Source organism: Dermacentor silvarum, chromosome 3 (assembly GCF_013339745.2).
Source record: "Dermacentor silvarum isolate Dsil-2018 chromosome 3, BIME_Dsil_1.4, whole genome shotgun sequence".
NCBI classification, from domain to species: domain Eukaryota; kingdom Metazoa; phylum Arthropoda; class Arachnida; order Ixodida; family Ixodidae; genus Dermacentor; species Dermacentor silvarum.
Window position 1 is genome coordinate 159,633,968 of NC_051156.1, and position 17,215 is coordinate 159,651,182.

The following is a 17,215-nucleotide window of genomic DNA, read 5'->3' on the forward strand; positions in this document are numbered from 1 at the left end:
GGGGCAGGGGGAGTGAAGACAATAAAGAAGAAGTGTGAGATAGAACAAAACGAGCCATGTTTTGAGGCAACAACAAGAACAACAACAAAATGGAGTCTCTGTTGTGCAGCTACTAAGTGCAGTTTATTACTTGTTTTGGTGCAGTCGATTTTATACGCACCATCATGTGGGTAACCTTCTTCGTTCAGCCAGACAAAGACAGCCTCGTCTTCACGAAGTGCGCGCTCCCTGGAGACCCACCAGTCGATCTTCCCGTCGACGAGACAACAGGTGAGCTCGTGTCTATCGTTCTGCAGAAGGCATCTATGTCTCTGGACGAGCTCTTAGAAAAAAGATCCATGAAGATAAATCTTCAAGTATCCCTTTTCAACCGCCTTGTGCTCTCGCAAGTCGAGAAGTCAGCCGCATCGGAGCCAACTTACCATTCAGATCTATCAGTTGTGCTTCAGGCGACAAAAATTGCTTCGACAAAAGCAATTTTCCCAGCAAAATGAAATGATTCAGACTCTTGTCTCGGCTCCGAGTCTGAAGAAAAGCTTCCCTACAGAAGTTGTACAACCTGCACCCTTTGATGGTTTGTCGGGGAATCCAGAAGCTTGGATTGCGTTCTTTGAATACGCCTGTCGACAAAACGGCTGGGACACAAATGAAAGAAGAGTGAAGCATATTCTCCCTTTTCTAAATGGCATTGCAAGAAAACGGTACGAACTGCGTATCACGGGACATCAATGTGACGCATGGAGCACATGGAATGAGAGCTTCATCTCGTCATTTCGTGGCAGTCTGCTTAAGGGATGGGGTAAAGCTATATTTTATCGCTACAGGTCTGGAGCAGTGCTCGAGTATTTCTTCGAAAAACGTCGACTACTTCAACTTGCAGAGCCGAAACTTCCACTGAAGTCTGTTCTAACGCTTATAATGCATGGCCTACCTCGGGAATTGCAATGAAAACGTCAAGCTGCAGCATTAAAAGCTATGGAGGCTTTGCTGGAGTCACTTCAAGAGATCGCCTGCCATTGGACGGAGAGGACGACAAAGCCGCATCAGGAAGTTCAAGGGGCAGATGCATCGAAGAACAGATAGTTTCATGAAGGCTTACCAAATGCTTCGCAAGAGGGAAGTCACCATAGGTCGTTGCATACCGCAGAAAGTTAGTCATTGCCCGAGGAACGCATTTTGCCCAGATTGAAAAAAAAAACTAATAAAGGAGGGTTATCAGTCTGACCCTATGACAAAAAAATGAGACTGCTTGTTTGATTTCTGCGAGTTTGTTACGTATAGAACTTGAGGTTAACGGACAACGTACAAGAGCATTTATAGACAGCGGAGCTTCTGTATCTATTCTTAGGAAAGGCAACGCTAACCAACAAGATGCATTCCGAAGGAGGTCAGTTTTTGTGCGTGGGTATGATGGAAGCAAGAGAGAGTATTGTGAGTGGGCACGCCTGAAATTAAAGTACCAATCTAAAGAGCCAGAAGTGGTTGCACTATGGAGTACGACTTTTTCATATTTCGTCCGGACATGAAGTTGTTGAGATTGAATATTCATTGGGACGATACGGTGTCTGCTGATCAAGAAGCGGACCAAACAGTCTGAACAGAAAGAAGACCACCTACGTATGCTGAAGAAAGACAGTGTAATACCTCAAGTCTACCCCGAACTGGTCTGCTTGGGAAGATATCCACCGGCGACAGCAAAGTTCGAAGTACCATTTCACCTGTCCGACAAAACGGTTGTGAGAAAAAAAAAATATACAACTTGACGAGAGAAAAGAAGGCGTGGCTAAAAGAACTTCAAACGATATTAGATGCCAGTGCAATTCGCCCATTGGTGTCTCCCTTTACTTCATCTCTCACCATTGTTCCAAAGGAAGACGGCAGCTGGCGGCTATGTACGGATTACAGAGCAGTAAATAACCAAACCCCGTTGATTCATTTTCCAATGCCGAAAATAGACGCCATTATCGGTGACACCGGAGGCTGTACCTGCTGTTCTCGCATAGATATGCGCAAGGGCTTCTGGCAGGTGCCACTACCAGAACACCAAGCCATACAACGCATTTACGACTTCATTTGGCATATACGAATACAAGCGCCTTCATTTTGGATGGAAAAACTCACCTAGTGGGTTCGAAAAGATAATGAACACAGTTTTGAATCCATACAATGGACGCTTCTGCAATGTCTACGTAGACGACATTGTCATATACTCCAAAAGTGAAAAGTGTCATGAAGAACACGTGGCTCATATTCTGGCAGCGTTGTCTGATGCTAAGCTAAAAGTTAATTTCAAGAAGAGTGAGTTCTTCAAAACTAAGGTGCCATTTCTTGGCAGAGTTTTGGATGGAACAGCGAAGAATACAAAAGAAGAATCTCTAGCTCACATCGCAAAACTAGCAAAGCCGTACGATGTGCGCTCACTTCATGTGTTTCTTGGCTTGGCGGGCCATTTCAGAGCGTTCATTCAAGATTATGCTCTGAAAAGTGCTGTCTGACAAGATTGACACAGCAGGATGCTCCCTTTTATTAGACAGAAGAATGTGATGGCGCTTACCGAGAACTGGTCCGAATCATTTCTTCTGATCCGGTCTTGTGCTTACCAGACATTGCGTTGCCCTTCGAACTGAATATCGATGCATCTCACTATTGAATGGGAGCAGTCTCATATTTGAGAGACTAATCATGACGCCAAAGCAACAGCTCCGTGTAGTTGGATACTACAGCTACACATTCAACAAAGCTGAATTGAACTATACCACGACAAAAAAAAAAAAAAAAAAGAAGCTCTCACCGTTTTAAAAGCCGTTCGATACTTCCGTTCATATCTGGAAGGTGCAAAGTTCAAGCTATACACAGATCACGAAGCACTAACGTACATATTGAAGATGGTTGAACTGAAGGGAAAGATGGCCCGTTGAGTGGGTGAACTTCAGCAATTTGATTTTGAAGTAGCTCTTCGCCCGGGAGCTTCTATGAAGGACGCGGATGCAATGTCGCGATTAGCCATTAGGTTACAGACAAACATGATGGGGCAAATGTTGCAAGGACATGGGAGGGAACCGAGGTTTTGCAACGTACTAAAGATGGATGAGTTGCCGTTCCTACATCCTTGGTTCCAAAAATATTGGAACTGTATCATGACAGCCCCCGAATCAGGAGGTAATGATGGCTTTTGGAGAAAAACAGAGAAATGCATGAGAATAAAGTTATGGCATTCGTTGCGGATAAATGTATAAACACTTAACGAGTTCGTACGCTGTATAGGAGGACAGTAAACAAAATTATATATACCCGAAGCCGTTATATAGTGGTACAGGATTTAATACACACCGCTTGACTGAAGCTCAGCTTCGCATAGTTTCAAATGTGTGCGTTGGAACTGCATATATTTCTTTCGCGGCTTTCTTTATGATGTAACAAATAATTTCGCAGTTTGTAGGAAGATAAAAACTGTGGACTCCAACGTTTGCTAGAACGCTCTACAACTTCGTCATCAGAATAAAACATGTATTTAGGCTAGTTGGTGCATGTTTTTTCACAAAAGTTGTGGCGCAGCAATAAGGACGCTACCAATAGAAACAACACGGATAGGTATCCGTCTCCTAATACACTCGATCGGCCGTCTCCAGTACTTTAGTACCAAGGGAAAGGTAGAAGCTTTCTCCGTAAGAGTTTGTTCAGCAGCCGAATTCAAAAGGTCGTGAGTCTGCGTTTACTATTTCCTCCAATGTTTGCAGTTAGAGCCTGTTGAGATCAAGTGGAGTTACATTACGTCTCGCGCGAATTCAAGCATGAGTTAAAGCGCGCTTGCTCTTTCAAGTCCACCTTTAAAGGAAATGGTTCACAAGTGGCAATACGGACCAAAAGCTACTCGCATCTCGTATAGACATATTACCTATCGCCCAACAACCATGTTTCCTCCCGTAGAAAATTTGAAAATAGAAAAAAAAAATGCATCCTGAGCGCCTCAGGTAAAACATGTTTCGCGGGAACCAATTTGTGTTATCAGTGCCACCATGCTTTGGTAACCGTGCGTCATGGGCGCGGAATCTGATATTTCCAAACGTTGGTCACAAGCATGACGGCGGTCGTCGTCCGAGTCGTCTGACGAGAAGCAGCCACTGCATCGGAGCACTCCGAGATCGTTCCCGACAGGTGCATTGCAGGATGCTTCCGATAAAGTGTTTTGTGAGGCATAAGTTACGCCGGCGACTATAAAATAAAAGCCGTCGCTGTTTAGACAGAAGAGCTGACAGTGCTCCATTCCATTTACGCTAGAAATGCTGCAGCTCTCTCGGATGCTCGGTCTTCCCACAACCGTGAGTTCGATGTATGTTGCTTCCTTCTGTGGAGATATTGTGTGTTCTATCCGTTTGTAAGTTACTTTTTTCTCAATAAGTAAGTAAACAGGCTTTTAAAATCTCTATCTAAAGTACCGGAGACTTTTCTGACGAGGTAGCAGTTGAACCACGCGTTGAGCGAAATACCCTGGCACTGCGGCGCTGCTCTTCGTTTTGTAAATACAGAGTGGGCCATTAGCTTCACGGAAGTGACATAATTAACAAAGCACAAGCTTTCCCGCACGTACTGTGCTACTGTACGAACTGTTTATCGGCACGTACTGCGGCGGCACGTTTCAAGTTATTTGGTTGTTTTTTACAGTTTAAAGCACAAAGTGTTGGCTACCATACAAATTTTCGCATTCTGATATTTGAGCCACATGCATAAGCCTTAAGCAAACAAACTTGTAATCCTTAAATTACATGAGCATCGCTTGCATTAAAAAAATTAAACATATGAATTCCTGTACTACTTGGTTTCCGTAGGACACAAATAGCTTTATCGGCTTTATTAAACAGACAGGTGTGATGGTTCTTCCAGGGTTTCTCCTTGCCCGCCAAGAAAACAATTAAAATTTAATTGCGGAGGGGCGCTTTCTTCTTTATCTTCTATTTCCCATGGGGCTCGCGATGCTCAGTTTTTCGATACAATACCTGTGAAAGTACGGAAATAGCTTAGGCCGAGAGAAAGTGGCCTTTGAAGTAGCGCTTATTGCATCCTAAAAGATGCATTGCAGAAATATATTAGCAAAGGTAAGGACGCGTGCTTTGTTGGCCACTATTGCGTTGTCTATCTTGCTAAAGATAGACACATAGGCACATTGAAAGAAAGAAAAAAAAAGAAAGAAAAAGCAGGGTTCGCGCAATATGTGAATTTGAAAGCATAAATAAATTGGTTGCTCTTATACTTTAGTTTGTGCTGTTACACTGTGACAGGCGCAAAAAAAAAAGAAAAAGAAACGTGCAGCCTGATCCAGTGGTTTCAGTGATAGCGAAGTTCATTCTATTGGGAGTGATTAACATTTTTACAACAATATAATTAGCGCAGCTGATGGCTTATGCAACTTCTGCAGTGACGAAAAGCATCGGGAATAAGCATTATTACCTAGTCATGCCTCAAAACCTGCTGTCTCAAATCATAATCTATATGGCGACAAGTTGGGAAGGTAAAGGAGTCTAGAAAACAGTTATGATGACGCTAACTCTCAAGCTGTATGTGAAACGGCACAGAGACACTAGTACAGGCGCAAATTTCGCTTTCCAAGTGCACATCCGCATCTTTAAAAAGATGCGACAGCCTTTCCTGGATGAAATGAGGATACTCGCTTATGGCGTTACTCGTGAGACGCTAAGGTTGAAAACTGGGCGTGTTGGTATAGAATACTAGGTGTTGGATTGCGCAAGACTTTGACGGGGCACACAGAAGAGAAACACACACAACGGAATGCTACCTGCAAGTATAAATTTATTCCCTTGTCAGCGGAGTAAATAGAAGATGTTCGAAGGAGAATAACAACACGTACAAAAAATACCAAACATTCTTTTTTAGAAAAAGGCGATTCACCAATACCAAGACGGCGTTGTCCCATGATCATGTATGTGCGTGGATGTGACTCTATTTGTCACATGATCAAGTATGTGCTTAAGCATGTCGCCTATTTCCCTTAGTGCAAAAGAAATTGGCTTCCTCACGCCCTAATCTGAAATATATTTGGTACCCTCGACCCTTTTTCTTGCGTTGTCGAGCTCAGCCAAATTATCATGTCACAAAGCCGGCTTGGTATTGGTGGATGGCCTTTTTGTAAATTGTTTTTGTATTTTTTACATTTGCTGCTCTTCCATTTTTATTATCTTGCATGTGTTCGCCTTACAAGAGAATAAATTGACAGTTCCAAATAGCGCTCCATTGTGTGCATTTCTTTCCTATGTGTCCGGTCAAAATGTCGCGCAATCCAACCTCTATAGTATCGTGAGAAGCACTGTTTAACCCCACAAAGCCCAACGTAGAATTTTCAGGTATCACAGTAAATATGCAAAAAATTTTGATTTAAGCATCGGAAGCTTCAAAGAAAGCCCTTAAGAGCAATTTGATTTGTTGGAGCAAGCCCCCCCCCCCCCTCTCCCCCTCTCTCTTCCTGCGGATAGTTCAGCAAAGCATTCGTTTGTAAATTAGGCAACAAAGTAATATTTTCTCACTCAAGTAAGACTGTTTTTGAGTGCTAATACATACTCTCCAAGGCCCCAAAAATGAAAAAGGAAATAAAGGTGGAGAAGTTGTTTTAATTTACTTTCAATTGGGATAGTTTGTGTGGATGACAGCAACAGCTGGTGCTGAGTCACAAATACCCGCGTGTTTCCATTTGAAGGCATACACGTGGAGGCAAGTTTACCAGCCTATACTGAGATGGCGGTGCAAGAAGAAATCATTCGTAGCACAAAGCGAATCTACATAGGTTCACGGTATGGCCACATTGAACGCCTCGGTTGAAGCGCACATGCACAAGCACACAAGCGCGTGTGCGTGCATGCGCACGGTCGCACACAAGGAAGCTTAAGGTAACTTGTGCTTCCCCGAGAGGCATGTGCAACTTGAAGGGGGCGGTCCGAGCTTTGTCTAGCAACAGCCAACTAGCGATAGCGTCAGCCATCACGACCACACCGCATTGGGAGTTTGTTATAGTCCTTACGGACTCTCAGGCGGCATGTGCAAACTATTTGAGCGGCAAAATTATGAAGATCGCAAAGAAGGCTTAGTTACATCATTTCATGCACGTAACACCGTTGAGAACTTGACGTATGCTCAGCTTAGGGACTTGTCAAAGAGAGCCAGCTAAAAGGCGATCGTACCTGGCCCGTCCAGCAATGAATCTTAAAAACGCAACTCGTCCACTTAGAATGTACGTTTCACTGAAGAAGGAAAGTGTCATGCTATAAAGACAACAAACATTGTTTTAAAGGGATGCAAACATGGTTAGATTGTGCCTTATCTTCGCCTGAATCGAGAAAAATAATTAAGATGCCTAAAGGCGAGGCATCATTATTATTAGAATGACTGCAAATAATTTCCCAGAAGTTAGCTACCCCATGCATCAGCTGAGAAACTGAAGCCTGTGCCCAGCAACCCCGGCTTCCCTGAATCAGCACCGGCAGAGTCACCACTTATATCCGTCTTTCTTCCTTTAGAATCCAATAAATGTTATCGCATTGTGTTCGATCAGAACAGATTCGAATAGTGAATTCCCGGATCGAATAGGAATCTAATAAGAAATACTATTGGAATCGTACTCAAAATACTGAATAGTAGCACAACCTGACTAAGGATATGTTCTGAATTGGGACTGGACGACGCGTGTTCTATTGAATCATCATCGTGAGCAAACAATCCCTTTGTGAGAGCGACCTCAGCTGCAGGCCCGTGACGGCTCTGCTATTTGTATTCTTTTTTCTGTACCCCATTTCCTTCCGTGATATTGGCATGTTGCTCTCCCAAGTGAACACACCGCGCTAGCATTCAGTGAGTTACGCAATTCTGAAACGATAGGGTGTACATCGTTATTCTGTTCTCACTTTTGGCTGCCTTTCCAGGTTCACCATGCCACACAGGCGCTTCTGGTGTCGCTACTTCTTCTGTCCCGTGAATCGTGGACTGTGGCAGGAAAAAAAAAGGAATCTCCTCCTCACATCGTGTTCATCTTGGCTGACGACTTGGTATGTCAGTGAGGGACCGCATTTTGTCTTCTTTTCTTTTTCGCTTCTCTCCTATAGTGGGCCCTTTTGGCACGCAAAGCGTTGTGTGCACTCTCGCATTTGCCTAAGTACACTGCTGTTTTATTGCACAGGATTGACAGTCTTGCCGACTTCAACGAATCATGTAGAGTACAAGCAATTGAAAAGAAAAGAATTTATGTGGGAAAACTAACAAAACATGCGAAATTAGTATGGAAACTATCTTCCAGTAAGCTCAGCCGGCCTCTTCCTTGATACCACGTCGTAGGCAACAATATATATATATATATATATATATATATATATATATATATATAATGGGAACAAGGAAGAAAAAAACATGGATATATACACAAATTTACAGACTAATTCAGGCCCGTTGCTGCCGTCGACGATTTCTCCATAGTATATTTGTACTTATTGCACCGTGTGCTTCTCGATGACGATGTTGGAACCTGCGGTGCAATAAACGAGAGCAGGTGTTTGCATCGCACAAGCGCATGCACACGCTTGCATCCGGCTCGACTTCATCAGAGCTTCGGGCCTGCAGGGTTGACCTAGGAGACATGAGCGACATCAACCTAAGCGCATATGAATACTTACCCAGCAGGTGCGTACATCTGTGCGCAAACTGCGCTCCGTGCTAGAAAAAAGAAAAGTTTATGGTGAACATTAGAATGGGGCTAATTCGACAGCACGACAACTGAAAAGACAATTTAGGTTTGAGTTACACGTTCTGTACACACTGCGCTGAATTTGTTGCGTGACGATGTCACGGGTTCGAATCCCGGTCGCTGCAGCCGAGCGCATTCTGATAAGCGCGGAATGCGAAAGCGCTTCCGTATCAAACATAGAGTGTAGGTAAAAAAGAAAGAGAAAAAATCATTCAAGCAAACATTTCGAGCACTACGCTACGGCGTCTTTCCTAATTAATGTACTGTTTTAGGAAGTTAAACCCCAGATACAACCAATTAGTGGTATTAGAGTTTATTGGAATAAGCGCTTAACACTCAAAATTTCATATTCCTTACTGTCACTGCTGTTGTCGTTAAAAAGGCAGTAAAACACTGCTCTTGATCTTCAACTTTCTTTAGCTATATTTAATTGGCGTACTACGTTATTTGTTGTCGTTTTGATTTAGTCTTTTGATCTGTCATGGTTGTTTCTTTCCCTTTTCTTCACTTCTTCCTACCTTCAATTTCAGTTCCCTAATTTTTCAAGATTAGGCACATGCTCGTTTTCCCCTTTCTCAAATATATAAATCTTCTCAAGCAAAATAAAAACCACTAATAATAATAATAATAATAATAATAATAATAATAATAATAATAATAATAATAATAATAATAATAATAATAATAAAAGCCCTGAGGCTCAGTTGCTCCAAGTTTTTCCCGTGATGTTGCGGATGATCAGAGGCCAGAGTTTTAGCCTTGCGGCACTGATAGCGCAGTCTCTAGTGACTACAGCTTGCGACAAGTGAAATGCCGCAGCTCAAATTGTGGTGGTTTCCAGAGGATAAAGGCGTACGTCAAATATGAAATAGCTGTAAAAACAGCAAACATTATACGCAGCAATGCGTCTATGTACGGTGTATGCAAAACGTAGGAATGACGGCAACCATGGCCTCTCCTAACACGACCTTTTCATACACAGCACAGATAAAGTACTCGTATTTACTGCGCGTATCAACTACGTATGCCCTTCTGTGCTTCAGTCACGATGTTGTTGTTTTTTTCTCTCTCTTTTTTCCCCCTTTCGTTCTTTATCTTTTTTTTTCTTTGCGAATTGTGCTCTGGGTTCGTTATGCGATTATTGGTTAGGCCCGTGCATACGTGGCCAGTATCGCCGAGTGCACAGCCTTGTGACATTCACCCAGAGACATGTTTGTTTTTCGCGTCGTAAGCACGAAGTTCGAAAATTTAGATCAAAGGACCTTCTTGCTGGGATGGCTTGTGTAACACGTTGGCGTTCATTCTTTCGGCACCCCAAAGCACAACAGAAAGAACATATGCGACAGGATAAGCTCTACTAACAAGTGAAGTTTGTTTACGTTAAAAAATCACGTTAAAGAATCACGTTAAATCACGTTAAAGAATCTCAGGTGGCCAAAATTATTCCTCCATTATGGCGTGCCTAATATTCGGAACTGGTTTTGGCGCGTAAAACCCCCAAAATAAGAAGAAGTTTATTTACATTAGCATATGCTTAAAGGACATCGATTACTATGACAATGACCGCAATGTAAAACTGTACTTTTGTTTTTCTTTTTCTGGTGCCTTCGCTGTCCATCCGATATTCTTTTGCAGTTATTCTCTTGTTAATTTCTCTTATGTATTCGGAATTCCAGGTGTATCAAGTGTTCAAATGTATGCTAATTTTGTGCTACTTCCGTTTTATCCGAACTTTCATTTTTTGTATTTTTTTATTATTTTTATTTTACACAAAGTTGTGTCTGCATATTTTGTCACTTTTGTTGCATTTTTGTCATAGAGTGTTATGACAGTATGATCAGCTATCACCCCCCCCCCCCCTATGTAATACCCTCTACTGGAGGGCCTTTAGGGGTATTTTGAATAAATAAATTTTGAATAAATACATACAACTTAATGACAACAGACAATAGAGTATAGAGCTCGTCTCACTTCCTACGACGTGAAGATCGTCAAGAAGATTTTAAAAAACACACAAAATTTTGAAAGGCTTGGTTTTCAACATTCCCCTCATTGTTGCCTAGAACCAAAGTGCAGCGAAACACCATCAGAATTGGAGGACGCTTAAGCTTCGTGTTTAAGAGTGGAACGCGATAGCATTCAAAGATCCCTGGCTGCTTATCAGGCTTTTTTCTCGTATATTCAAATTACAATCCGACATCTGTAGGTTGTGGTTAAGTCGTGCTTTACGATTTTTCTGATGGATTTTACTTTGAGAAATTTAATTTTTTGTTCACTAACGCCTTGCGCCACGCGGAGGGCCTATGTGGTCGGGGTGTGGTTCGGGATGATGTGGTTCGGCATGATTATTTCCGCCAGACGCCGATGCTTAACGCCGACGCCGGATTTTCTGCGACGCGGGGCCCTTAATGCTATAGCGTTAAAAAAAATAAGTCAGGGCTTTCATTAAAGTTTTGCATTCATCCATCCATCGACTGAATCAGCGAAGAATCCGTCACATTGCATGCAAACGATATGAACTTTGTGGACAGCATTAAGTTATCTCTGATTAATACTTGTTCTACTTCTGTCGTTTTATCATGATAAGTGACGTCCTCGCGAGAACGCCAATATGCGCTGAATCCATCTCACGGTGACTGTGGACGGTAATGCGTTTAGTATTGAATCCATATACCAGCGCAACGTATTGCCACCGTTGAAACGACTTATGTATGAGGCGTGTAATGCAGCGGCACTGCTCTTTCGCGCTTCGATGATGATGATTTATTGGCACCCCTTTTTGAAACGGGGTGGTGACACATGGTCACCTGGCCTGTTTGAGTTAATCACGTATGCTATACATGCTTTTCATTCTAGCATTTTTGTATACATCTCCTTAATCTTTTTTTTTTCCCTTCAAACTTTCTCTATCTACATCTACCTTGTACCGCTACCTATTCCTGTAACGGATCCGGTCGTATCAATCTCTTCCCCGTTTTTTTTTTTTTTCCACCAATACTCTACACGTCTCTTGCTTAGAGTAGAGGCGTGCTGAGCCCGGTAGGCTCCCCTGCACAGGGGTAGGGGGAAAGGGATTGCCACAGAAAGTTGTCCGCGAGTATAAAGCTCCAGCAAATTGCCATGACTGAGTGACAAGGCGAAGGTTAAACGACAAACTTTCGCGTTTTGACTTACTTGATTTTGCGGACAGCGGTTATCTATGCCTGTCTGCGTTCCTTTTGATACCATTTACCCGGTAAATTGTAGAACTTTACACGCGGCTGCGGGCCTCGGTTGTTTTAACGTTAAGGGCCCCGTGTCACAGAAAATCCGGTGTCGGCGTTGGCGTAGGCGGAATATATTTAGGTATATGTATATGCCAGGCCCTACTATATGACGTGCGGCATATGCGGGTAATATTGTCACACCATTCGATCACTAATGTTGCTCATACCTTGTTTAACATTCTTGGCCAAAGCTATTCCTCGGAATTTTGAAAATTACAACCCACAAACACATGTCATGAAACAAGACACCCACAGCGCATGCCTTTTATGTAAAGTCTTCTCAGACTGAAATATTAAATGTGCGAAACAATAACGAAAACGGGAAATTTTTGGAGGGCGGTTGTGCACTATCTCCGGGATCGGCCCGCGCAAAAGGCCGCGTTTCTACCAGAAAGCCCGCCTTCGCGCATAGCGTTCGGCGCCAGCGTTTCGCGGTAACTATTAAGGTTGCATCAGCTGCAGTTGTTGGGAAGCGTAAGAAGCAGTCAGGGATCTTAGAATGCTATCGCGTTCTACTCTTGAAAGCAACGCTTAAGCGTCCTCCAAATTTTTAACAGCTACGCTGTATATGGTTAGGTTCTGGCGGATCGCTTCCGCCGACAAAACGACGCGTAGAACAAGAATTTTCGGCGGCGGATATATATCGGTTAATGTATGAAGTGCCTTAGCACAGGTGTCAAAACGGATGTTAGCTTAAAGAATATGAGGTATTTTAAAGTGATTCACAACAATATCATCAAAAATAGGATTGCCCGAATTGGTTAATAGATATACAGACTGTACTTAAAAATTAGCTTGAGCAAGGACTGAGGCTTTTCAAGGTAGCTTTTCTTAACGCCTCGATACCGACTTGGCTCCATGAATACATCGATCCACAAAGCCTGAGATACACCACATGTGGAAGCCGCTATAGCTGAGCGCGTGTCGAAGCTGTATTTGGTTAGGTTCTGACCAAAAGTACGAGTGTCGACAGGGTGTGTAAAAAAAAATTGCCGCAGTTTCGCCCGAAAGGCGAAGCATCAATTGCGATAGCAAATTAGTAGAGAGCTAGTAGCTATACGGAGTAAGGATAGTAGCTTTATTGCGATGGCAATTATTGACCCTTTTCGCGGCGATTCCATGGGCGCTGCCATGTTTGATCACGTGGTGATGCGTCCATTGCTTGCCTCAACTGCCTCCGTTGCCTCTTGGTTTACAATGGAAGTGTATGACGCCGGCGCGGCTTAGAAAACCTCTGTTTTGGGAGATATAGTAGACGGTGACTAGGTGGACGACACGAAGCTTTGATCACAGCTTCAGAGAACATGCAAAAGCGCTTTCGGAGCTGATTAAGCTATTTCCAAACGGCGCAAGCAGCGTATATGGTGCTTATTCTAAAAGCAGGGCTAAATATGTATTCCAAGCTATATCCCAGCTTTCCGATTATGAATTCAGTCAGGATAAGTGTGTTTTGCTCTTTGTTCTTTATTCGGCAAATATTTTGAAGCAGTGGCTTGTCAGTTTCTGACTCAGTGAAGTTCCTCGGTGCGGCCACTATCTGATTATTTTCTGCTTAATCGCTCGCGGGTGTGCTCATGCAGTTCCGATAGATTTGTTCTTGCTGCGCACAATGCTTGAAACCTAGCTGTTTCGTACATTGTAATACCTTGTAGGAAATATATTTGCGGCTTGTAACTAACTCGCTTAGTCTTGTGGACCATCACGAAAGATTCAGCTTCGACCATTCGTGCGCCATAGGTGTAGTCCGTCATTTATTGTGCGTATACAGTGCGTATATATTCAAGTGTGTGCCCATCCACTTATTCTTGATACGTCGGTGATAGAGTGGGCGTAAGTTTTCCTGCAATTTGGGACAGATGTGTATAGATAACGTGCGCGAAACTTACTATGACAGGAAGTGGCGCTACTCCCTTTGTCATTGTTTAACGAGTGGTACTCACTCTTGCCGACGTTCTGGGGATGAAGCCCTTTCTTTGGAGGTTAGCGATACAAGGCTGGCGGATGAGCAAATTTCTGTATCATCGAGGAAAGCCGTACATCACGAAGTGCCGGTAACACATTCGGACAGTTGCAGCAGCGGTCCGCAAACTTGGCCACACAGATTCATTCTATTCCTTAACACGCCAGTCACTATTTTTCCAGCCAATTACTGCACACGTCTTCCATCCACATGATTCAATCTAGTCTAATATGAATACAGGACAAGAGAACAGCAGGCAGCGTGTCTCAACCAGAACAGCTCAGGCAATCTCAAGCTCGCGCCTCCCGGACGACTGGCGATGTGGCTGCAGCGCCGGGTATTCATCTTCACTGCAATCGCCCCCCATCGGAAAAGGAGCCATTCTGGCGACTCATGGTGAACATGGAATCATTGGGTCGTAATACGGCTTCAGGCGTTGTACGTGGACGGTTTCACGCCCACGACAGCGTTGGTCCGTTAGTGGCGTGACAGGCTCGACAATATAGTTCACAGGCGATGTCTGTGCTACAACATGGTAGGGACTTTGATATTTGGAAACAAGCTTGGATGAGAGTCCAGCAGGAACGGCAGGAACCCAAAGCCACACAAGGGAGTCCGGAAGAAAGTGACAATGCAGGTGATTATCGTCACGTCGAGATTTTTGTTGCCATTGGTCGACGGCTGTAAAGGAACGGGCGAGCTGACGGCATTCCTCTGCGCGGCGGGCAGCTTCAGAGATGGGCGTACATTCGGATGAGTCGGGTATGTACGGAAGAATGGTGTCGAGGGAAGTCGAAGGTTCGCGGCCATATAAGAAGAAGAATGGGGAGAAGCTTGTGGTCGCCTGTGGTGCAGTGTTGTAGGCGAACGTGATGAATGGCAAAATGAGGTCACAATCAGTTTGATCAGAGGCGACGTATTTGGAGAGCATGTCGCCAAGGGTGCGGTTAAATCTTTCCGTCAAACCACTAGTTTGAGGATGGTAGGCGGTGGTGGTGCGATGAACGATGTGACATTCAGCAAGGAGCGCGTTTATGACTTCGGAGAGGAAGACACGTCCTCTATCACTCAAAAGTTCGCGAGGTGCACCACGACGGAGAATAAAGTTTTTCAGGAGGAAGGATGCTATTTCACGAGCGGTGGCAGCAGGCAGAGCGGCTGTTTCTGCGTAGCGCTTCAAATGGTCGATGGCGACGACTATCCAGCGGTTTCCGGAAGCCGTGCTCGGAAGGGGTCCATACAGGTCAACGCCAATGCGATCGAAAGGGCCTGGCCGGACACGGGATTGGCTGGAGCGGACCAGAGGCATGCTGAGCAGGACCTTTGCGGCGTTGGCACTGAGGGCACGACCGAATGTACTTGCACACAAAGGTGTACATGCCACGCCAATAAAACCTGGAGCGAAGCCGGGTGTACGCCTTGAAGACACCCGCATGTGCACACTGCGGGTCAGTATGAAAGGCAGAACATATGTCGCCACGAAGATGTCGAGGTATGACCAGCAACCACTTGCGGACGTCAGAGGCGTAATTCCGGTGATAGAGAAGTCCATCCCGAATTTCGAAGTGAGATGCTTGACGGCGCAAAGCTCGAGAAGGTGGAGGAACGGTCGAAAGGTTTGAAAGGAAGCGGATAAGAGCACTAATCCAGGCATCCTTGCGTTGCTCCGAAGCCATGTCGCAGCCTGCTGGGAACCAAAGTACTTGGTCAACGGCAGAGAGGCAGGCATCGCTTTCGGTTGACACGGGTGAACGGGAACGCGCGTCGGCGTCGGTGTGGCGGCGGCCAGACCTGTAGACAACGCGCACGTCGAAATCTTGCAATCGCAAAGCCCAGCGAGCTAATCGACCTGAGGGGTCCTTCAACGTGGACAGCCAACAAAGTGCATGGTGATCTGTAATCACGTCGAAGGGGCGGCCATAAAGGTAGGGTCGAAATTTACCAAGTGCCCAGATTATGGCCAAACACTCCTTCTCCGTAACGGAATAATTCTTCTCGGCTTCGGTGAGGGTGCGGCTTGCGTATGCAACGACGTACTCGTCGAATCCAGATTTGCGCTGCTTGAGCACAGCGCCGAGTCCAACACCGCTGGCATCGGTGTGTACTTCGATCGGAGCTGTCGGGTCGAAGTAACGCAGTATAGGCGGCGAGGTCAGTAGACGACGCAACGCTTGGAAGGCATCGTCACAAGCGGACGACCAGGCGTAATCGTTCAAGTCGCTCCGTAGAAGCTCATTCAAGGGAGCAGTGATGGACGCAAAATTCCGAATGAAGCGGCGAAAGTAAGAACACAGGCCAAGGAAGCTGCGAAGTTCTCTTACGGAGGAAGGTTTGGGGAAATCAGCAACTGCACGGAGCTTGGCGGCGTCAGGAAGAATACCGTGTTTCGATACCACGTGGCCAAGGATGGTGAGCTGACTTGCGCCAAAGTGGCATTTCTTCAGGTTCAGCTGAAGGCCGGTGAAAGTTAGGCACCGTCACACTTCCTCCAGCCTACAGAGATGGGTGGGAAAATCGGACGAAAAAATAACCACATCATATGAGTAGCACAGGCACGTTTTCCACTTGAGACCACGCAAAAGGTTGTACATCGTACGCTCAAATGTTGCGGGGGCGTTGCAAAGCCCAAAAGGCATAACACGAAATTCATGTAGGCCGTCTGGTGTTACAAAGGCCGTTTTAGGTTGGTCTTCGGGTGCCATGGGGACTTGCCAATAGCCGCTGCGTAAGTCTATAGAAGAGAAGAACTCCGCGTCTTGGAGACAGTCAAGGGCGTCGTCAATTCTCGGAAGAGGGTAAACATCTTTACGAGTTAATTTGTTAAGACGACGGTAATCGACACAGAATCGAATCGATCCGTCCTTCTTCTTAACAAGGACAACGGGAGATGCCCAGGGACTATCCGAAAGCTGAATGACGCTGCGCTTGAGCATGTCAGCTACTTGGTCATCGATAACACGGCGCTCTGTCGCGGATACACGATATGGTCTTTGTAGCAGTGGTGCACTGGCACCCGTGTCGATGCGATGACAAACAGTTGACGTGCGGCCCAAGGGAACATGCTGGCAGTCGAAAGACGAACGGAACTTGTCGATAAGGTGTAGAAGCTGGGCGCGTTGGGAAACAGTCAACGTGTCGGCGATGGAGCCATGTAAAACATCGGGCGAAGTCGGCTCCTGCGCGGGGTTACAGGTCACTCCGGCGACCTCATGAGTGGCGATGGAACCAGTTGGCATGTCAATGATGGCA